This window comes from Crocodylus siamensis, chromosome 1 (assembly GCF_052110815.1).
Source record: "Crocodylus siamensis isolate JL-2025a chromosome 1, ASM5211081v1, whole genome shotgun sequence".
Taxonomy (NCBI): Eukaryota; Metazoa; Chordata; order Crocodylia; family Crocodylidae; genus Crocodylus; species Crocodylus siamensis.
In genome coordinates, this window is record NC_143395.1 from 666360 (window position 1) to 690704 (window position 24345).

General features: G+C 46.3%; 1 protein-coding gene across 20 annotated transcripts in view; it reads right to left on the minus strand.

Moving 5' to 3' along the window:
• Positions 1-24345, minus strand: part of NCOA1 (nuclear receptor coactivator 1) — a 277952-nt gene that overhangs the window by 174897 nt on the left and 78710 nt on the right. For 18 of the 20 annotated variants that reach the window (XM_090023421.1, XM_090023147.1, XM_090023231.1 and 15 more), the window contains one exon: positions 22043-22212. The exons of the other annotated variants lie outside the window; for them this stretch is intronic. The gene's annotated coding sequence lies outside the window, so the exon portion shown is untranslated. The remainder of the gene's footprint in view (positions 1-22042; positions 22213-24345) is intronic. 20 annotated transcript variants of the gene reach the window in all.

Sequence of the window (24345 nt, forward strand, 5' to 3'; positions counted from 1 at the left end):
TTAATTAGATCTTATCTACTCTGAAGTACATTACAAAAGCAAACACTTTCATAGAAAGAAAAAAAATACAAATATGCAAGCACCACTTAAGACCATTGTGAGGAACTAAGACCCCGAAGGCCGCACACAGAGCTAAAACCCATAAACTTCCCAATTCTAATCCTGGCTCTGACAATGACTTGCTAAGTAGCCTTGGGTAAATTACTTAAGCCAGCTCTTTTAATTTCCCCAGATGGATAAATAAGAGTTACCCTATTTATGGGGTGACAGTGCTCAAGAAGATTAGTTAGTGTATGAAATGGACTTTGAAGACAAACGTGCTAAGCATTAATATTATTAATTATTAAGCTTAACAGTGCTCTAGCTGATACCACACGGAGGAAAAAAGTTTATACAAATACGAATTACTTAAAAAAAAAACAAAAAAAAACCAACATGATTCTTTGATGACCTGTATTTTAACTAAAAAGCCCCTTGCACTAGCACTGAAGATATACAAATACAAAAAGAAAGAGTCCATCCAGAGACAAAAAGCTGATCATCTTGCTAGCCACAATTGGCGACTGGCCCTACTCATGCAGATGCGATGGAGATTTAATGCCTTGTATTACAATAGCACCTAAATGCTGCACAAATCAGTGTTGCACTGTGTAAGGTATTGTATGTGCTGTACTTCCAATCCCCAAGGACAAAGGACATGCCCAAGGACACACTTCAAGGACACCCTCCAAGGCGAAAATTAAGAAGTGTGACAAAGACACCAGAAACGGGGAAACACTAGCCCAGGACAGGGGTACATGCAATGCCTTGTGAGAGAAGGTACATCTTACTTTGAGGAAAACTGGCTTGCCCTGGAGGCAGAAAAACGAGAGAAATGCAAGGAAAGGAAAAAACCTGTGGCATTTGCAGAAGTCTGCAGCAATAGGCCCAGCCTTCTTAGCCATCAGACTCATTTACAACCCTTTACTTGACCGGCAGGAGTGAGCATCCTTGACTGTGGGGATTGCCGCCAATGACGACTGCATGCGCATCCGTAGCAGGAAACAGCTACAGTACGGAGACACATCGCAGGTCAACCGTTGCACCGTGCTGCCTCTAGTCAGGGATGAAAGAAGGTGAAAGCTCCTGTGTAGGCCTGCCCAAAGAAGGCTGCACCTTCCTAGAGACTCAGAACAAGGCAGCGACTGGAAGGAGTCGGTATGCGGGGGGCCTGGCGCGGCGCGGAAGCTGCTATCTTGCTCTCGAGATTGATAAGGGTTGTTCTGCTCCAACTCCTCCTCTAGTTGCAAGGAGGGCCTTGTGCTTGCAAACAGGATGCAACCACTGCAGAAATACCGACGTAGGTCTGCACTCGACCTGGTACAACAGCTCTGAAAAGCTGCGTTTGCCCAGATGGCCTGCAATGATAACCCAGGGATGTAGTGGGGGAACAACTCATTTCTCACTAAGGAAGGAGAGGGAAGGTGGCAAAGTGGCACAAACTGCTGAGGGGGGAGTCATTTCCGTGGCTCATGTTGGTGGAACATATTTTATGCTCAGAGCCACCTTGTTCCTCCCTCAGTTCAACCCATGGCTTGAGTACAGAGAAAGAGAAAGCCAAACTGCCCATCTGTTTTACTCCGTCCATAAAAGAGAGCTGCCAGTAAAGAGTCTGTGGTCTTGACTTCTCTCCTCTCTCTCCAAATCCACAAATGCAAAACATTTTCAGCTAGAAATGCTTTCCAAGCACTGCACTTGAGGGAGGGGGTTTTAGCCCACAGGCCTTCTACAGTGAAAAACAAGTTTAAGGGGAAAAAAAAATAGCAGGCCTTTTTGTATGGGCCAATCTCTTCCCCAGCACTAAGCATCTTTAGAAAGAGCGGTTTATTTTGCTCAAGGAGCAACTGGTACCATTTTGTATCTGGTTCACCTCCAAGGCAGTGAAAGAGCAGCACAATACGCGTGCTAGAGGTCCCCCTCTAGCAATATACTTAGCCAATACACCACTTATTATTTTTTGCTTTACCATAGCAAGATAGATGTGCTGCTTCATTATATAATTCTACTTACATTTTGCTTTAGGCTTTCTCCTTGAAACACACTGCAGAGAGCTCATGAGCTGTAGCCTGAACTCAGCAACAAAGGCTGCTGCGCTAGATGGCTTACAAACTTACAGGCACGGAGAATCCGCTGGGAAAGGCTGCAAAGAAATGAAGTGATTCTCTCGCAGACAAAATGAGATACGGCTTCATTTTTCTACCATCTTTCCGATATGCTTCCCCGGAGTTCAACAGCAGCAACGAGGAAAAGAAAGGGAAGATGCACATCGGCAAGTCGATGTCGCGATGGAAAACCGTCCGTGCGAAGGTCCCCGATGTCGATCCCTACGCCGCTTTCTCCACCTGGGTGAAATGGAGATGGACCGCCGGCCCAGCGAGGATGACGGCGGTGCCAGGCGGCAATGGATCAGGACCGCGGGGCACTCGGTGTGCAGTCAGCTCTGTGACCACCACACTCGTCTCATGAACAATTTTAACTAGCCAGATAACGGTTTCTCCTCTCTAGCATCTCTGAGCCCGAACTTGTGACCGAAGAGACACCTAACCTGACCAGATGTGGTGGAAGCTGACAGTTTAGCCAGGCTCGAAAAAGGGATTGGACACATGGTTGGAGGAAAGGGGCATCCATCGGTACTGAGCAGGGAGTGAGGGGCACGGCCTCTGCATCAAACCTGCTGGACCTTCAATGCTGGAGGCTGCAAGGGAGAGAGGAACGGGGGAAACCCCGCTCAGACCCAAATCACTCTCCCTTTGGCATCTGTTCCCTGCTGCTGTGTGGCACCGGAGACTGGGCAAAATGGACCTATGGTCCGACCTAGTCCATGGCTGTTCTTATCTTCCTAACCTCTGCCAATGGGGACTTGTTTTGTGTTTGCAAAATTGTACTAGACATCAAAAGAATAGTACGGCATACAATACAGGGAATTCAGATAGCCTCCTTCTTCCTCCCCCAGAAAGCTCTGGACAGAAGAGGGGGTAAAAAAATGAAGCTGTTCAACAGCATCACCATGTACAGGTTACGGGATTGACGAAGGGGGAGAGGGATGGGACCAGACAGGGATGCAAGCCACGGCCTCACCCAAGTACTGGAAAAAAGTATGCAGCCCTAGTTAGTAGAGCTGGAAGATTTTCACCCTGAACACAGGGCCTGTATTAAGAGGATAATTACACTGGTGATCAATTATATCTTGATGCATGGTGGGGAGCACTGAGGCCACGGTGACTGGGACCAAAAGAAGAGCCTGTTTCATCCCAGGAGGGAGGGACGCACTTCTACAGCATAGGAGGGGCAGGTCAGGAGAGTTCAGTCCCTCATGGAGGAGTTGTTAAACTGAACTAATTAAACTCTGCAGTCCTTTGAGAACCGGGGAAGGGAAGTGCTACAGAAATCGGTCCAAGGCGGCGTTACCGAATCAGATATTAATAGTGGAAAAGATGCGAGATTACCTGCTGTGTTGGCATGGAGGCCACGAGGTTCATTTTGCTGTCAACTGTGGAGGTCCTTGGTTTTGCTCATTTACAAAGTGGAGGGGGGCATTCCTTAATCAAGGGGGAATCCCACCCCGTGGCACACGCCACGCATGGCCAGGGGTGCCAGCGTGGACCTACCAGGCTGCCTAAGCCTCGTGCTGGCTCAGTGCACAGGGACAAACACGCCCCTTGAAACAACCCACACGCAGTCACCAGACAAGGCTTCTGCACAAACACTGATGACAATCATCGTTGGCTTTTTTGCACGCCATGCCAAAAAAAGCATCTCTGCTTCGTGGCCTCGAAGCAGCTGTTAGCGCGCACAGACTCTTGCGCTCATCGCTACAAAACACTCCCGCTGACAGCATCGGCACTGCTAACACACAAACGTGGCACTTCACAGAGAACGGCAACACTGGCTTCTGCTCCATTAAGCACACAGGGTGGGGGGGAAATCATCAATCTTCGCAAAATGGAAAGATGGACAGAGACTGGGATGGAAGGAGAATGCTCAAGCGACTCGAGACGTATCACGTATAGAAGAGGAACTATGTTAAATCCTCCACTAATGGTACGTAACGCTGCCCGAAGTTAACGGCGTCTGTGGTACAGGGGTAGACGAGCATTAGAGCATGGGCACAAAATGGACAGACTGCTTCATCTGCAGCAGACCTGTCCAAAAGCAATGACATCTTGGAAAGAGGAAGGATTCCACCAAAAAAACCCATCAGGTGGCTAGCCATCAGGTCATCCAGAGGCAATCCAGGTGGAATTGCCCCCAAAAAGTCTACCCCAATTATCTATTTGCAATTGCTAGGTGGTGGAAAAAACCACAATGTCCCTAAAATTATAGGATAATAGGAAAACAGCATCAAAAGAGAGCTTATAAGGATATCAAATCCAAACCTCTGCTCAAGACAGAATCCTCCCTGACTACACCACTGCAGCCAAGCGTCTGTTCAACCTGCTGTTGAAACGTTGCAGGGATGGAGGCTCCACTTCTCCAGACAGCTTCTTCCAAAGCTGGACCGCCGGCATGGTCACAAATCCCCAACAGAAGTTTCCTCTGCTGCAGCTGAAGGCCACTGCTCCTGGTGCTGTCCCCCATGGCCACAGAGAACCATCCATCTGCATCCTCTCTGCAATCGCGCTTCAGTCTTTGAACACTGTTATCAAATCCCCACTCAGTCTTCTTTTCTCCAGGCTAAATGAGCCTAGCTCTTTCCGTCCATCCTCATCAGTCCTACCTCACAGGCCTCTAATGATTTTTGCTGTGCTCTGCTGGACTCTTTCCAGTCAGTCCACACTTTTCTTGAAGTGTGAGGTTCAAAGCTGGACAAAGTGCTCCAGGTAAGGTCTCCCCAGTGCTCGAGAGAGGAAGAATCACTTCCCTTGATCTGCAAGTGGCTCTCCTGCTAATGCAATCCAGGATGCTGTTGGCTTTTTTTTCCCCCTTGAACATGAGCACGCTGATATTGGCTCATATTCAGATTATGCTCTTCTATAAACCTCAATCCCTCTGGGCAGTACTGCAGCTTGGCCAGTCATTTCCCAGGCTGCATTTGTTCATGCAGTTATTCTGTTTCAAGTGCAGGGCTGCACCTCTCCTTGTTGAATTGCATTCGATTGACTGTCGATCATTTCTCCAGTCTACCTCAGTCCTCCTGAATCCCAGCCATGACTTCTGGAGTAACTGCACCCACCTTGATGTCATTAGCAAATTCATTAAGCATGCACTCGATTCCAACATCTAAATCACTAACAAGGATATTCCATAATACCAGACACAGGACAGACCCCTGGGAAACTCCACCCGGTATCTACCCCTCCCAGGTTAGACATTGAGCCACTGAAGACTAACTGGTTGGATCTTCGTGCCCAGTGAGTACATCTGCACCTTACAGTACTTTCATCTTTGCTGTATTTCCTTAGTTTGTTATGAAAATGTTGTTGGAGACCGTGTAAAAAACCTTGCTAAAGTCAAGGTGCATCCCATACAGTGCTCCTCTCCCCATCTACAGAGCCTGGCACCTTTGGTCAGACACAACTGGCTCATACTGAATCCACGCTGGCTATTCCTGATCACCTTATTTTCCTCTAAGTGGAGAAGGGGCTCCTTGAGGACCTGCTCCATGATCTTTCGAGATATCAAGGTCAGACTGACTGGTCTGTAATTCCCCAAATCCTCCTTTTAACCCTTCTTAAAGATGGGCATCATTACCAATTGACCGGGTCCTGAAAACACAGGCACTACTCATATTAGAAATGACCCATTTAAGTCAGAATTCCCCAGGGAAGGAGGAAAACATCTATTTACTCAACAACCTGACCAAATTTCTTGGAATTTGCTGAAAAAGATAATCTCCCACTGCAAAATGGAAAGGATTGAGGACTTTCTTCAAATACTGAGGCTGGAACAAACCTAAATTGCTGCCCTGCTAGCTGGTTATTGAGCAAAAGTTGCAGACTTCTGCAGGCCAGCTGCCAAACATATATGGGCATCAGATCGGTTCTTCCTGAAACTGTAAAAATTCGGGTGACAAAAAAATGTTACTTTAAGAAGTTGGTGAATCTGCCCATAACAAAATGAACAAATAGGGTAAATGGAGAAATACAAGATTAGCTGGTATCTGTTCAATTGGTAACTAGGCAAAGTCAACAGCTCACAGGGTTAAACTGCAGAAGAGCCAAACATGTGCATTGAATTCATACAGCTGTGCGCTCCAGAAATCCTACACGGCCCAAACAAAATGGCTTTGAGAGCTTCATGTCACGTTCAGACTGCGCAGGACCCCTTGCCTATTTTCGACTGTGCACTATCATGTTATTATATAAGTAACAGCTTTGCTGCTGTTTGATGACTTTCCCTCCACTTAAACACTGTGAAAAGAAGGTGATAACGAAGAGACTGGCACCATGTTACACAGCGTTACAATTAGCTACCATAACGCTAAGTGAAAGATTAATATCAGATACTTCCTCCTTCAGGAGCAAGTCGCCTGTGCCACCTGGATTAGCTACTGTCAAATCCCAGAAAGTTGTATATCCAGAGGTCTTTTTCTTAGGGGCTTCTGTTTCCTACAGAAACAAAGCCTATGTCCCCAAGCCATCACCTAAGCAATTTTGGACTGAAACCGCAAAGGTCTTTGGAAATAAGTGCAGAATTTGGTTCTGAATTACTACGTTACTGGTGGGCTTTTCAGTCTCAGAAAACTGTTGCAGCCAGAGTCAGCAAGCAAGACGAGGGCCCCAGTAAACTAGACTACAATCCTACTAAACATTATAATTAACACATACCAAAAAATACTTTGTGGCAGGTAGTACCCCACAAACTCATAAATGCATTAAAAGAGACCCTTCCCTAACAACCTACATAGATCAGAATCACAGAAAATGAGTGTTAAAGGGATCTCAGGAGGTCACGTCTAGTCCATCCCCCTGCTCCAAGCAGGACCAGCCCCAACTACATCATCCCAGCCAAGGCTTTGTCTACCCGGGGCTTCAAAACCTCCAAGGATGGAGAGTGCACCACCTCTCTGGGGAGCCTGCTCCAGTGCTTCACCGCCTTCCTGGTGAGAGAGCTTTTCCTAATATCCAACCTCAGCTTTCCTTGCTGCAGCTTGAGCCCATTGCTCCTTGTCCTGTCGTCTGCCCCCACTGAGACCAGCCCAGCTCCCTCCTCTTTGCAGCCCCCCTGCAGGGAGGTGGAGGCTGCTATTCAATCCCCCTCGGTCTTCTCTTCTCCAGACTAAATCAGCCCATTTCCCTCAGTCTCTCCTCGCCAGTCCTGTCCCCCAGCCCACAACCATTTTCATTGCCCTCCGCTGGACTCTCTCCAGTGTGTCCACATCCTGTCTGTAGCAGGGGGCCCACAGCTGGACACCGGATGCCAGATGTGGCCTCCCCAGTGCTGAACAGAGGGGAAGGATCACTGCCCTCGATCTGCTGGCACCGCTCCTCCCAACGCAGCCCAGTATCTGATTGCTTGATTGTGAAATGGCAGATGAAAATTAGTCTCACCATCAAAGCATCAATTTCTTCACTGATTTGTTCTTAGAAATACCATCAAATTATATAATGCTGATGGTTTGTCCTCCTTTCTCTCCCCACTCCTCTTCTTTTTTTTAAAACCATGCACATTCTTCTCTCAAACAAGAATAAGTTAATACTGGCTTTTATTTACACTGCTAACATAAGCAACCTTCTTACAAACAAGTGCAAAGCTTGAAATGGGCCAGACCAAGTTGCTGTAAGATCTCCTCTCCAGCTGTTGTTGACGGGTGGATGCCCTCCTTCGACTTCTCCGGACACTTTGGTAGCTGCCACTGGATAGCTCATCAGCACACTAGGAAGTATTTAACACTTCAATTAAAATCTCAGTGTTGTTCATTGGAATTGTTTATTGTATGTGTGGTGCATGGTGTTGATGATAGATGGTTAAGCACTACACCGAGGTCTTTTTAATCCCTTCGCCACTTCTCTCATCTGGAAACGATCTAATCCTTGCTGACATCTGGAGAGCTCTCTGTCCCTCGTATTTAAAATGCACAATCAGTTCCCCAACTGCTGAAATCAGATCGTTCAGCTATTATTACTCTGTCAAATGCAAAGCCTTCTGTAGCATTTGCAGACAAACCTAAGAATTATCACTGTACCCTACACTAGACATTGGTGAAATGGTTCGGTATCGGGGTCAGCCTGCTGCCGGCAGCATGACAAGCGTCCAAAGCTTGAGTGAATGCGTCTTTGTGAAATAAAAACTCAACAACTGCTAATCACGATGAAGCATTTTCATCTGCCATTTCATAATGAAGCAATCAGATATAATGGAGGTAGGCGACAGCTCGCACCCTGGAAACGATACAAAAGGGAAGAGGAAGCAGAGCAACTTCAACCACACACGCACACCCCCGCTCTCACAGCCCCCGTCCCCATCCCGATAGAGGCAGTCATGCTTCGATTCCCAGAGCTCAAAGCCAAAACCAGACAAATTCAGGCTAGGAGGCAGGCACACGTCATGAACTGCAGTAACCCACCTACGGACCTGGCAGATGGCAAGCTTTCCAACCAAGACCCCAAGTAAAAGGCATCCTTCCCAAAGGATCACACAGCTCTATAGCACCAAGATAAATAAGTTTATGTAGTTTTCCCCTATAAATCCCCAGTACTCAACTCTGTCTTCAACACAAACAACTTGTTTGCCTAAGACCTCTCTTCCCCCAAAATATCTCGTGATGGGACTGGGTACCCAGCATTGAAATTTGAGTTTGTCTGCTCCCCCACGCTGGCACTGGTGGCTGCACAAGAAAAAACTCAGCCGCAGGATAGTACTTGCATGAACAAATACTAACTGGTGACAGAGTTAGTTAACCGCAGCCTAACAGGGCTGTAAATGTAGATACCGCGAGGTTTACTGCGGAGCTAATTCAGCAGCTCCGCAGTTAACGTCTCATCTCCACAGGCCCAGTACTTACTTTCGTCTTTAACTGAGCACTGTAATTGCATCACTTCTCTATCTTCCTGATAAGATGGACCAAACCCATCCAGCCCTTTTAAACTCTTACTTGAGCCCTTGAACCATTTTTCTTTTTTCCCCACATCCCAACCAATTATTTTCAAACATGGACTTTGGGATTAGACCCTGTATTCCAGCATCAGTCTGTCCGGCGACAAATACGGGGATTGAAAATCAGCCCCCTCCTCCCACTCACTCCTCTCCTATTTATCTAGCCAAAGCTTGCACCCTTTTTGCCGCAGCATTGCTCTGGGAGCTTCGGCTCAGATGCTTGTCTGCTGTGAGGCCTAGACGCTTTCCAGAGCCACGGCCCAGGCAGTCCCCCCCCCTATAAGCATGGCCTGCATTCCTCATTCCTACATGGACAGCTTTGCATTTGGCTCTATTAAAACTCTCTGTCTCAACAGGCCCAGATTGCCCAACAGTTGGGATCGCCTGCGCTTATCATCGTTTGCCGCATCCTCAGCCTTCGCATCGCTCGCGAGCACGGTAAAATATTGACCTTATGTAAAAGTTGTACTGTAGCTCGAGCAGAAGGTATGGATTTGGTGCAGAAAATACTAAAGGAGGATCTCTGGGATTCCTGTCATGCAGGAAGTCTGAACACATCAACAGCACAGTCTCTCCTGGCTTTAACGATCCGTCTATTAGCCACGAAGCTGCAGGGGAAGGAAGGTGGACAACCAACTGCAAGCTGGTGTGGGGCCGGGCCAGGCTTTTGGTCCGTTTGGAGCAGTCAAACCCACAAGGGAAGCAGAGGGCATCGAGCCTGCAGCTGACTGCTGCATCGGGGGAGTAGAGAGATTATTGTGCCCTCTATGCCATGCCCTAATACTCCTTTAACTCACAGACAAAAGGTGCGCCTTGCTCCGTTCCTGATGGCTACAGGAGCGACTTCTCCAGGCCAGGATTCAGAGGTGCCATGCTGAAGGTCAAGGGTTCAGACCCCACTGAAGGGACTCACTCGTGGAGTTGCTACCTATGCACAAAACTACAGCACAACTGTCCTTTAGGATATAGGCTTTCACTTGACACCACCTTTTTGACTGTGGTGTCCTTCTGTCGCTTGAATTGGAGGTAAAAACCATCCTGGCTTGTGCAGCAGCTCTTGGAAGGATAAGGACATCTGCAGAGTTACTGCTGCATGATGCTACAAGGCATGACATCACTATTTCCATAAATACTCCAGAGCTTTTTACACAAAACTGGAAAACCTTCCAGTGCATTTACGTTGCCCAGGAGACGGTCAGCAGTTGCAGTTTCTATCTGAAGATACGGTCATAGGGAAGTAGGGCTGGAAGGGACCTGCACGGGCATCTCACAAGGGTCTCCTGCCCAAGACAGGATCAGCCCCGACTCAACCGCCCCAGACAAGTGCCTTGTCCAACCTGCTCTTGGAAACACCCAAGGATGGAGAGTCCACAGCTTCTCTAGGTGGCCCATTTCACTGCTTGACCACCCTCAGACTCAAAAAGTTCCTCCTAATCTCCTAGTTTCCTGTGCTGCCGCCCGAATAGATAAGAGCAATGCAAACAGAGAAGCAGCCAGGGAAGTTTATCTATTGCAGAGTAAGTTGCTTTTTTTAAAGGAAGATGCTAGAAAATTATTAAGGGTCCTGCCAGCCTGGATCAGCAGCTGCTTGTTTTTAAAGAGAAAAGACAATATAAAATAAAAACAGTGCAGAGGATTAAAGACAATGCTGTCCAGTGCAAGAAAAAAAAAACAGGAAAAAAATTCACAAAAGTCTGCAGATTCAAGTCACGTTTTATTCTGATGCCTTATTCCACCCTTTAATTAAATGAACAGAGGGAAATAACTCTAGTCAAGTGCAAAAGAAAATATATACGAGAGGAGAAAGGCTGAAGAATGCTTCAACTTGCACTTGTTTTAACATAAGCATGGCACCCAAGAGGAAAGTGGAGTTATTCCTGATTTGTACCACTGAAGTGAAAGAAGAGGTATAGCATTAAATGTACCAGCATCTCTTTCCAAGAGGAAGTTGGGATTTCATAGGTTTCATGTATTTTCAGGGTCGGAAGGGACCTCAGCAGATCATCGAGTCCGAGAAGGATCATATATCCTCATTTGTGGCGCCTTAACTAAGCAGTAATTAAGCTGTTAAAGTTTTTCATGTGTCACTTGGACTCAGAGGGGTTTCGGATTCTCTTGCGGGAATATAAGCCACCCTTGCCAAGTGGGAGGAAACAAGTTGAGTCTCCAAAGAGCGTAAATGATGTCAGGGTGGAGGGAGAAGCGCTGCGGGTGCCCGGCAAAGGCCACGAGCCTAGGTGACGCTCAGCCACAACGGCGGCCCAGGGAGTCCTGACATCTTGGAGCAGGAGCCTGGCACAGCTGCCCACCCGAAGATATTGTTCTGGCTCCCAACCGCTGTTTTATCAGGAAGGTGTCAGCTTCTTCCGAGATTGCCAAACAGTCTAAAATTGGCTACCAGTGAAAAACATGTAGAGCAGTTGTCTGATCATTTATGATGCAACAGAGAAAGGTTCCCTCTACTAGGAATTAATTGCATTAAACAAGGCTGCAGACCACTTACGTGATTGCTAACAATATTTTATCCTGCTACGTAAGAGCTAATGATAAGCAATGAAGGCAGAGATTCATGGGCCTGGATCTTATTTTCTATGCATTTTTGCACCTCAAAAATATTTTTGTTCTCATTCAGCCACTGTCAGCATCAGTATGTCTGTCTGATAAATGTGAAGGGGAATGTACACGGCTAATTAAAAGACTCCTTTGCAACAGTCAACTCCCTTGCCTATAATGCTCTTGCTTCTTGGGGCTTTTTTCCATGGAGCAGTTTGTAGGTGGCATTATGTATATGTCACTAATTTGAATTCCTAATTTGATACTCCTGTGCAATTAACAGTTAAAAATGCTAGAGGATTTTATCTTGACATTTGTTATCTTCTCAAATACATTTTACCCTGTTAATTGCATTTGTTGCTCTTGAATCTGTGCAGCTACATTTTCACAGACCCAGGTCTACATTTTTCCTGCACCTCTGCAAAATCTTTGTGGGTGCATTAATCAAAAAACAAGAAAATATTCAAAATGAAGCGTGCAACTTTATTTACTTGCTATTTCCAGAAGTGTTCACTGTTCGAGTGTCAGGAACATTTAAAATCTCCTTTCTAATATATTCCTGCCGTTTGCAGAATTTTATCCAGACATCTAAAGAAATGATTTTCCCTTCAGTTGTTACATTCAGAGGTGTGTGGAAATTGCTCTGGTGCATAAATCTGTGGCTTTACATGTAATGATAAAAGATTTGTCATCTATCTGATGTGCTGTTACTTTGTTATTAAAATTTACTAATTAGTCTGCTTTTCACTCTCTGCCACTTGGGCTGGGGGTGGGAGAGAAAGACTTTATTTCCCCACAGGTAAACTCAGTCCCTCTCAGCAAACGGCTCGCTCTTCTAATAGGAACGCACGTTTCTCCCAGGTGACGTTTTGATATGAAGCAGAACAGGCAAGAGGGGCAATTTTCTTTTGATTTCGAAATTCATGTTTTAACTTCTCCAAATGTATTTGAATGTACATTTGCATGCAGCTCGTCTGCAGCTGTGGCTTGTCGTGGCACTATTATATAAGCATATGCCCTTCCTTCTCTCTAAAGAAACTCTAGCACAACCAAGTAAAGTAGCCAGGGGTGAGGCAGGCTGCCGCCATGCTACGGCTTTCATGAACCTCATGAGAACCTCTTTGGAAGTCTGCAAGGGAAGTCTAAGGTTCTTCATGAATAAATTACTAGAAGTTTTCTGACTATCCCCAGCATGGTCTCACCTCCTGACAACAGCGAAACAGGCTCTCCTGATCCTTAAACTCATGCATCTGAAATGAATCACAGAATCAAAGAAAATGAGAGCTGGAAAAGACCTCAGGAGGTCGCATCTAGTCCAACCCCCTGCTCCAAGCAGGACCAGCCCCAACTACACCATCCCAGCCCAGGATAAAGCACGCCTGGGGACTGGCGATGCTGGAAAAATGTAAAGTGTGCAGAAACGCATTGGAAGTACAATTCATTGTTTAAAACAAATGGAATAAAGTCATGTTAAATAAGTTACCTCTACATGTAGGAGGCAACAGGAAAACTACGGATTCACCATCCGTCAACACTGCTACCAGCAAACCCAGCTCAAATTCAGCCCTACATAGAGGGTTAAGTACAAAGCCTTACATGCCACTTAATTCCCCACTTGAACAGGCAGACAAGGGGCTTTGGGTAAATCTGACATCTTTTGTTAAACCAACTGAAATAGTTGAAAAATTCTTCTTAGCAAGCTTTCGGATATAAATACCTTTTGTCAGGCTGAGGAAGCATCTGCAGTTGGTGTGTGCTCCACCAGATGTTGGTGCATGTCTTCGACTGCAGATGCTTCCTCAGTCTGATGAAGGGTATTTATACCCAAAAGCTTCCTCAGAAGAATTTTTCCAACTGCTCGAGTTGATTTAATAAAAGATAGCGAATTTACGTTAAAAACCTCGTCTGCCTATGTCCTTAGACCAACACGGCTACAACTTACACCACTTGAACAGGGCATTCAGCTGTGCGTAGATATTTTACTAGCCCTCCACACAGAGAGACTCTGACCCCAAAAGGGCACTGATTTGAGCCAGCAGGGTACAAGACAATCTTAAGGATCCTTTATCCCCATACTTTGAAAGGTTGATTGACATGCCAGCTTCTCAGACAAGGCAAGAAACGCGTGGTCAATTTAGGTCTTCCCCTGCCACCAGGACAACCAGCAGAAGAAATGCTAGTTAAAACTAAGCAAGCTGCAGACACGCATGCCAAGCCACCAGGTCCACTGCGCCCCAACTAAGTGCAAGGAGAAGAAACTCGCTTACCTGTATTTTCTGATTTTGGAAAGTAGTAAGCATTACTACGGGATGACCGAGGCAGCCACCCAGCTCAAGGCCAAGCCATGGAACTGAGTCAATAGTGGACAGTAATCACCTCCCTGGTCCTCAGCCAAGAGCCAAAGGCTTCAGCTGGCAGTCCTTTTCTACCCCGGAGAATGCAAGAGCACAATGGGCATGCCTACACTGCTACGGTCAGATCCAGGACTAGCATCCTGCGCTACGCCCCTGCTCCCGCACGTGCCCAGCAAAGCTTTCAGGCTCCTTTTCACCTGTGCTTATTGCTGGCACTCGCTGCCGTAGTAAATTGGCCGTGCTGCCCGAAGTCTGAACATCAGTCTGTGCCAGGCGTGAGCAAGTGGGTGCAGCGCATTTCTCAACGGCACTCCCTCAGCTTGCCAGGAAAGCAGCCCAGACATGCCCGATGATTCCCAGCTCTGCAGGGAAGGTGAGTGGGAAGTGGCTATTAAATACAGACAAGAACTGCAGGCAGGTGAGGTTCTTCCAGAAGCAAACAGATCCACAGCCTGAGGACAAAAGGCCCCAAAGACAGGTCTAAAACACTATTCCCAAATAATTTACTGTGATGCAGCAGTCACAGAGAGATGGCACCTCCTTTGGTGGCAGACCACATTCTCAACCCAAAGTATATGTTTGGAAAATTTGGAGACTCCTCACCTCCCCCTGTGTTTCTGTATTACTGAAGAACAAATCAAAACCATGCTCTGAGCACTAAGCCTTTTTCTTCACTGGTAACTAAAAAGCATGAACAAACTCCCTCCAAACCATGCATATAAGCACTTTTTACTTGGAGTCAGGTCCATGATCTCCTGGAGATAAAATAAATAAATAAATAAATCACCATAGGGCTAATTAATAAAAATCCAAAGCACTGAGCTAATATAGCTAACAGCCTTCAAAGCCACTTGGGGCAAAAAAGCACAGGCTTGTCAGATGCGGTTCAAAATGCAGAAGACAGTAGTTCTCAACGCCCAAGGAACACACTGCCTAATAAGTCCAGCATGAAACTATGATCGAGGGAAGTAGGCCCTGCAGAAGTACGCATGGTCTACTTGTGGGAATGGGTGAGCCTGCAGTAAGACAAGCTTGTTTGCAAACTGCTTCTTGTTTCAAGAAGGTTCCCTTTGAAAAGCTTTTGCACCATATTAGTAATACTCACGAATAGCTAGCTAGTCCCTGGAGAAACCTGTCAGTGTCCCCCAAAGCCACGCGCATGATCAGAGGTCAGGAAAACAGATCTTACGATGACAGGCTGAGAGCCATGGGACTCTTTAGCCTGGAAAAGCGCAGGCTCAGGGGCGATCTGGTGGCCACCTATAAGTTTATCAAGGGTGACCACCAGGATCTGGGGGAACGTCTGTTCACCAGAGCGCCCCAAGGGATGACGAGGTCGAACGGTCACAAACTCCTGCAAGACTGTTTCAGGCTGGACATAAGGAAGAATTTCTTTCCTGTCCGAGCCCCCGAGGTCTGGAACAGTCTGCCAGCGGAGGTGGTTCAAGCACCTACATTGAACACCTTCAAGAGCAAATTGGATGCTTATCTTGCTGGGATCCTGTGACCCCAGCTGACTTCCTGCCCTTTGGGTGGGGGCTGGACTCGATGATCTCCCAAGGTCCCTTCCAGCCCTGATGTCTATGAAATCTATGAAAGCCAAAACCACAGGTGCTGGGCAGAAGTCAAACCTGCCGGGGGATCACAGCATACTGCAGGAGACGGCGGGCTATGGGCTCGGCCTGGAGGGAGACAATAATGAATTCCCACCCGCCAGTAAAGGTGATGGCTGGAGGCCCAAAACCTTAATGAGGTGCTCAGGAAGGGGTCAAGGGAGCAGCTGATTCAAACTGACAGAAGTAAAGATATTCCCTCTCCTTCCCCATTGTTTCACCTATATGAACTAATTTATGACTTACTAGTATCCACAGAAAGAGCTCACACAGAAAATGCTACATTCGGTGAAGTACACCAAATCATTAAATCCAGAAAACTTGATGGATGGATTTAAGCATATGGTTTTCAATGGCCTGATGCATCATCTTTGTTAGTCCAGGAAGTAGAAATTCCTTGCGGGGAGCAGAAAACCCAGCAGACAAAGCATCATTCATTGTCCTGTAGGACGCCGATTATGACTTTGCCTAAACCAACACGTAAACACACATTTCATCCAGTCCATTCTGCACAGCAAGCTCTACGCAAAGAGGAGGGGGCGAAATAAAGCCACAGATTAAACTTCTCAGACCCAGCCAACCATTCCCGATTTAAGCTTTATGCTCTGTTAGAGCTTTTTGGACACAAGCAGTTTTGGATCCAACCTAGTGTTTGAAAAGCTGCATTGCCTTAAAAAAAGATATAATTAAGAGTCAAAAACATTTGATAACTACAGCTGCTGAAACACCCAAACAAAATGGGATTTTGGTGTCTTTTGTCACCTAAAGGGTGATCTAGCTGGAGGGAGCTGGGAGGGACCTCTGAAGATCATCTAGCGCAGCCCCCTGACGGAGGCAGGATCATCCCTATCCGAACCATCCCATACAAATTCCTGCTCAACTTATTACTAAAACGACAGTCAACCCTGTCATCAAAAGACAACACCTGAACCCTAGAGAAAAGGAAGCTGCAGATGCTCAACAGCTTTCTGAAATGCAAGACACATCTGCCTTGACCGTAGATTTTAGGTACTCATAATTCAAATCTTGGAATTTCTGCTGAAGCAAGTAGTTTCCCTCTTGATATCTGAAATCCCGTAAGATTTCTCTCTACCTAGCCTTGAAGCTTTTTTAACCTTTAAATACAGCATGGTCACCTCCAAGTCCTACATGGGCAGAAATAACATGTAGGCAAAAAAAGTGGCCAGATTAGTCTCACTGCTGAGCTATGGACTGTTGCAAAATCAAAGACGCAAGTGCCTTTATCTAGTTTATGCATGAACACCTCTAATAGTGTTGCTTTAACAACACCTCTTGACAAATTATTCTATTCTAATTCCAATTAGATCTTACTGTCGGAAATGTTTCCCTAATATGAACTCCTGCCTACCGAAAGCTAACTTAAAAAAAGAAAACAATTTTCATGCCCCAACCACTGATGAACTCCTTGTGATTTATTTCATCGAAAGGGTGGCCATAAATTCCATTTTAAAAATACACCCATAGTTCTTATAGATTTAAAATGCACCCATAGTTCTTATATTTTTATCTTGAAAAAAACAAACAAACCAAGCAATGGCGATATCCTTTTTCACAAGAGGCTCCAATAAAGAACATCTGCAGAATCAAGACATCCCAATTTCCAGGCATGGGTGTTTTTTCCTTGTTGAAAATAATTCACTCTGGTCGTTTAGAGGCATTTTTCTTTTCCCGATAGAAGATGCTAAGTTTTGCACCACGCTTATTAGCCACATCCAAACAATGCGGCAGACAAATCAGGCATCCCCGTGTCTCTCTGACAATGCACTTTCATGCAGAAGCCAAACGCATGACTTGAGCACTACCTCAGTCGTGTGAAGACGCTTTTCGGGCCTTCAGCACAGGGTGCACTTCGTCAGAAAGAAGAATAAGAGCGAGGGGGCCAAATCCCTAGACCTGGGAAAACAGCAATAGCTCCTACTGGGAGTGACACCCAAGGACACCACTGATTTTGAAAGTAATGGGTGTTTCTACACGTGCTCCAGGAGGTGGCGGGTGGCAGTTTAATTAGAGCCGCTCCGAAAGGCGCTCTAATTGAAGTGCCTGGAGCATCACATGTGCCAGCGCCCTCCCGCTGAAATCTGGTGGTGGGGCACTTGAACTAAAGCTCATTCAACGAGCTTTACTTCAAGCGCCCCCACTGCCATTTTTCAACATGGGAACGTGACACACGTGACCCCGGAGTTCCACTGGAGTGCGGTAACGACCACGTTCCAGCAGACTCGATTAATCAAGTTAATTAATTACAGCACTTTGGAGCAGCCTCGATGCATGTGTACAGGTGCCCGACATTATCAACTGGAATCCCTCTTTTGATAATGCAACTTTCAGAGCACGACGCAAATTTCTCATGAGCCTCTAATAAAAATACGAAACGGAGGTGTTTTTCAGCTCTATTCACATTGAATAATTCAAGCCTGACTTCCAAATCTTGGTGGATATAGAGCAGTGTTTTTTTTCTTTTAAAACAAATGGTTTTCAATTACTTGTTTTCAAACTAGACTTTTTTAACTGCAGAAAAGTTGGATGTTTTTAGGCCCTTGGGAAAATTCTGATGAGTAAACTAACAAGGGTAAAAAACATCATGTCCTTCAGCAGCCAAGTTATATGTCAGCACTACTTTTTCCTCAAAATGGTTTTTCAAAAGATTGCTTAAAGAAACTGCTCAGTGTTAACTTGCCCATCCATTTTAATACATTTATTCTTACCAGTCCTGCCTGGAGGACCTCCTGACTTTTGTCATTTCCATTCCTTTACCAACTGGAAAAAAACAACGTTCTTCAAGAGTAACCTGGGTATTGCACTGCTCCACTAAAATAAAATTGCAAATACAATAACCTGAATCTAAAAAGGAAACCGCTGGCACGTTTCGTTTTACATCTACGTGTGTGGCCAGGAAGTTGTAACCCCTTCCTCAGCTGAAGGCCTTGCTGACGTGACACATGCCTTTGTCACAGAGACTGTGTTATTGCATTTATGTTGGTAGCGGTGTCTAAATGAGGCTGCATTTTAATTCTGCTGGGAAACTGAGCTGGTGACCAATGTGACAGCTCGCTTACGAAGTGGAGCTTCCCATCTCACGTTTGACAGCAGTGCTCTGGGATCAGCTGGCTGTGGGCAAATCCGGGGGGAGTTTAGTTTTTGTTCTATAAACTGACCGGATGTACTTGACCCACGGCACCACTCGCCCACCGGATACTGCCACGGGTCCAGTGGGGCAAGGCACGATGGCTCCCGCAGTCTAGAAAACACAGACCTGCTGGCTACGTTTTCCCTGGTCCAAAATAAACGAATTCTCCTGACCTTGCGGACAACCTGTAAAGACACTTTACCCAGGTTTCAGGAATGGTTTCACTGGCGTGTAGGGAACTGGATTTGTTTTCTTGTTCCTGAGATCAGGAAGGGCCCGCATAAATGTTTGCTCGTTAGCATGATTCTGTTTCAAACATCCCCCCGACTGGCACTCCTGCTACGACTCACAGGCTGCAGCCGCGTGTGCACAGACACTTGTTTCTCCAGGGACGGTAGTGGTGGCACACCGTGCCATTGCTGCTTGCTCCCGGGGAGCGTCTGTGCCACACGTGCTCTGGTGCGCGGCCAGTTACCCCAGGTGAGCTAGGGGAGGCTGGGGCCAGCAACTGTGCCGGCCCCAGTAGCCTTACCTGACGCCCTGGGGACCTCCCAGGTCTGCAGGAAGCCTGGTCAGCAGCCAAGGCATGGCTCCAGCCAGCCAGGCTCCAGTATGGGGTGGCATGGACTGCAGCCACGTGCGCCACCCCACCTTTTTTTGGCATGGGTTTTTTTGACCACAGGATCTCCCTGGGTCAAAAAACCCCCGTGCTGCAAGACAGCAGTGTGGGGAATGCCTGCAGGTGCAGTGTGGTACTGCAGAGGGGTCTGTGGTACCACATACCACACGGCTGCACTTGTCTGGATGCGGCCATAAAGGTGCTTAGATGTCTAAAATGGGACTTAGATGCTTGACCCAGGGGTACGAGTTACAGAAGCTCCATCTAAGTACTCAGGAACCCTCCAGGTACTTAAGCATCCTATGATTGTTCTGCCCTTTCCGCCCAGGGCCCCAGCTTCAAAACAGGAGGACGGCAGATAGTGCCCCGCTCCCAGCTTAGCCTCTATTCTGGCAGTCAGAGCAGTCTCCGGGCGGCAAGAAACATGGCTTTGAATCCCCTCTGCATGCAGAGAACTTCTTATGCCAGAAGTCAGCATCTCCAGCACCTTGCCAAATGAGGCAGTGAACTCTAAGGCAGGCTGTGAATCCAGTCTGATATAAGATGCCTAAGTTAGGGCTGCAGGAAAGTGCCCAAGTCCAAAAGACAGCTGGGATCCCTCTTGTTAACATTTCCTACTGATGGCTGGAAACGCTCCTCTGCTTGTGCTAGCTATCGCAAGCCCTATTCTTCGGGCTTGAGACCTTCCATTAAAGCACAGGAAACAGGCAATGAACTTCCATTTGCGAATTGCACGCCCAGAGCCGGAAGCCTCAAGTTAAGTGCTGGAAACCTCAGCATCATGGCATAAGTCTCTTGGTGAATCTCATCCTTTGCAGTTTGTACATATAATATTAGGACAGGTTTTTTAAATACATTTTTGCTTGCTTTCCTCCCAAACATATATTTTTCATTTTTAAAAAAGAGTGAAGTTGTTAGGGGAAAAAAAACCCGATCTATTGCTCTGCAAAACCCTTACTTGTGTTGCTTATTTTCTGAAGAAATCTGTTAGCATGAGAGAACAGGGAGGTGAAAACTGCTCAGAGCTGCGGGGTGATAACGGCGGCACTAAGTGCTATTATCACTGAATTCTGAGCTGCTTTTTTAATTTAAAAAGGCATTCAAAGGAATGTCCTTGAACTTAGTGACTAACCAGAGAGCTACCTTTCTTCTTTGCAAAGGGAATTTAAAACTTGACAGATGAATCAAATGGAAAGCATTTCTTATTTTACTTTCTTTATTGTAAGAGCAAGACCCTCAATGGACTTGCCTAGGGGCATCTAAATATTATTACCCCCACCCCCGTATTACAGAAAGAGAAACTGAGTCCCAGAGAGTTTACGTCAAAAAAGTAGGTCAAAGGAGCTGTCCAGAATACACGCCCGACCTCATTAACCACCTACTAACCCACAGACATCCCTCCATAGCAGGGAAAGCAGCCCAAGGAAAAGAAACAGCAGCACCACACTGCTAATCAACTCCTGGAGTTTATTCAACTATAAATGTACAAGCAAGGGCCAGTCAAGACAGCATCCAACAACCCAGGACTGTCAGTTTACATTCCAGCGCTACTTCCAGCTGGCCCTGGCCAACAACCTCTATTCAAAAGCACCTGAAGAAACTCTTGGAGACCAAGACGCCAACTGTGTCATACGAGGAGTTGCAATGCAAGCAGTACACTGGCTCACCTGTAATAACAGCTCCGGGTGATTTTTTTCCTCTTTTGCACTGCGGTGTTTACAGCTGCTGTTAGGTTTACCACTCTGCTCATTTCTAAATGTATTCTACTGCCTCTCTGAAGTCCCCACCCTATTACAGCAATTTCCCCTCCATATTTAAGATGCAGCTGGCTGATGGCAAGCTACAAAAGTGTCCAAGCCATTACATGCACCAGGATGCTGAATGCACCGTTCTTCCTCCAGTCGCTGTATTAGTCTGTGCTATAAACCACTCAAGACTTCACAAGCTCGAGACCTGGGAAGCGCGTGCACTAGACTCAAGTCGCCCATTAATCCTGGAATGCTGCACTCAGACAACTGGACTACTGTTACCTAGAGCTGGGATCTGACCGGTCAAATAAAGTTCAGTCACTTGACCAGTCAAATATTGGTCATAAATTGTAAAAAAAAGAAATGCTCAAATACTACATAGGAAAAGCACAAATTTTCCATTAATGTGTCAAAGCAATGACAAATCATATTTCTGTCAAGAAAACGACAAAAAAATGTATTTTTTGTGTGTAAAATTGCTATAATCTTTGACCGGTCAAAAAAACAGCAGTCATTTGATCCATCAATTGACAATATTTGACGGGTCAATTGACCGGCTTGCCAACCCTTATGTTAACTTGCCAATACCACGTCCTAGGCTGGAACCCGCAGTCTCTGTACTTCACGCAGCAACTGAGGCAACCAGCAGTTCTGATTTCCAAAGCCCACCCAATCAACCTGGTTGATCTCAGAAGCCATTTCATTTTTATGAGATTTGAGACTGAGTTTGCAGCTGTCAGTGCAACACAGACGGGCCGCAAGTCTGATGCACGGAAAGCAAACCCAGCAGATGCAGAAGGAAGAGAAAAGCAATGACTGCAAATAACTGGAAGGGCTGAAATCAGTTCCATATGAAGAGATACCTCCGAGAAAGGTTTCTGATGGGGACCCAGCTTACGGTATGAAGGAAGGGAGCAGGCCTGAAAACTTACCTCTACCTCCCCAGAGGTGGAAGATGACTCATGGGAAAAACTGGATTCTTCAGTAAATTAAACAGTAAAGCAAAGGAATCCTAGAAGTTCAGCAAACACAAGCATTGATCTTCCATGGGCCGGCTTCAAATGAACTCTCCCAGCAGGGGACCACCATCAATTACCGAATTCTGGAGAGAAAAAGCCAGACAAGCACTTTGTTTGTGTTACTGCTTCCCAATTAATCAAAGAAAAAGATTCAAACTTTCAGCAGTTTAAATGAAAAAGTAGCAATTTCTACCAATGTCATTAACTGCACATTGGCCTTATTAATTTTACACGTACGGAGGCAGTTTGGTTTTGGTTGCGATACAGAAAGACTCAGCCAGCCAGCCTGCAATATCGACATTTAAAGGCCTTAGTCCTAAAGATATTCATCGTAAGGAATGCAAGTTTTACACTCCAGGAATGATTATGCCTGTAGCAAATGCAAGTCCAGACTCTCAACAGATTCATACTTCAACTTCTTTCCTGACAGCAAAGAAAATCCAAAGCAAAAAGCAGCAGGTCTCGGATCAGGTCGCCAGGCATCACCAGCATGACACAAAAGACGACACAGACTGCCACCAGAAGGTTAAGTTGGTGCTAGTGATCTCCAGGCCTCGGAGACGTGCCTGGAGACAGTCTCACCTCTATTCACATCACAGGGCTTAAGGGCGACTTGTCAATGTGACAGGTCCAATGATTCGAGCGTGAACCTAAAACACAGGAGACCCGTCCCCCAGGTCCAAGTCTCGGCTCGCCCATGGATTTCCTATGTGACCTTCAGTAAGTCACTTTGGCTTCGTGTCATGGTCGCCCCTTTCTGAAACGGGGATAAATACGTCCCCCCCCTCCTCGCAGGGTTGTTGCAAGAACAAATCCATTAAAGAGTGGGATGCTCTCAGAGACTACCGTACTGGCTGCCATATGTGCCTACTCTGATACCAAGTTACAAGCTCCCCAGAGCAGGAGCAAAAACAGGAAGGAAATTGCGGCTCTCCACAGCACACTTCCATGCCCAGGTTTCTAGGGCAGGATATCACTTCCCCACTTCCTCACGATAGCTGTGTCCTAGTGTCCTAGTCCTGTCTGTCGTGCAGGCAGCAAGCCAGGCGGTCCATACCGTGGTCTTTGCAACGCGCCTGTTGAGAGCCCAGTACATCAACACCATCATCTCCAATTGCTGAGTCTAGGATTAAAACAGCACTGGCAGACCCAGGGTTGGCTGACCTCCACCAGACCACTCCCATGATATGGCATTAACCGGCAATGCGTATAACACCTGAACCCACAAGACCCCGAATGCCCCAAAAGCAATCATCGGTATAGCCGGCTAGAACCGAGCAGAGCAGGGAGAAACGATTGAGGAAACGAGGACTCGTTGCAGAATGAGCTCCTGGATTCCTACAAAGCTGATTCCCCAAAACACGCAGGTGCAATGGATTCAAAATCCATCTTAGTTAAAAGGAAAGAGGCGAGAGGAACCAGACCACACAAAAACAAACTGAAAAACGATGGAAAAAGGGGAAATTCACAGCATATGGGTGATGGATAATGGAAGCTAAAAGAATTAACTATCAATGGCCAGTCAAATTAAAGACAACGGGCACATCTACACGAGACGCTAAATACACAGTAGCCTAATAACACTGCACAGGAGCGTGCAGGGCAAAAACTGTGCTAATACACTACTGCGCAGTAGTATTCGGCTACTGTGCGGTAAGCATCACAAACACTCACGTGCTGGTACTAGTGCGCAGTAACCGTAGTTACTGCGCATTAGTTAGTACTTCATTAAGCAAGTACTAAACCAAACATGCAGTAACCACTGTGCATTAATGAACATGTAGACATGCCCAATAAGAGCACATTTTAAGCGAGCAGCCGAGATCAAGTATATACGTAGGTACATCTGGAAGGGTAACAAAGAAAAAAAGAAATGTTCACTGGATCTTCAGATCCTGTACTTGGAAGACGGCAGAATATGTATCCATCGGATAAGAAGTCATGAACAGAAAGGTTTACCAACTGTAACCATGGAGGATGTCAGGTAGCGCCTGATGAAATTTCAATTTTTTCAGATCAACAGGCCCCAAATAACTTAAGCCCACGAGAATTAAAGGAGTCACCTATGGTCCTCTTCAAATGTTAATTTTAACAAGTCTTGGAAAACTTGGACGAATTCCAGAGTGTTAAAGAGGACGGCCAACACCACTCCTGCATTTAAAAGAGCAGATAGGAGGAGCCGGAGAATTGGAGCCCAATTAGCCTGATATCAATCC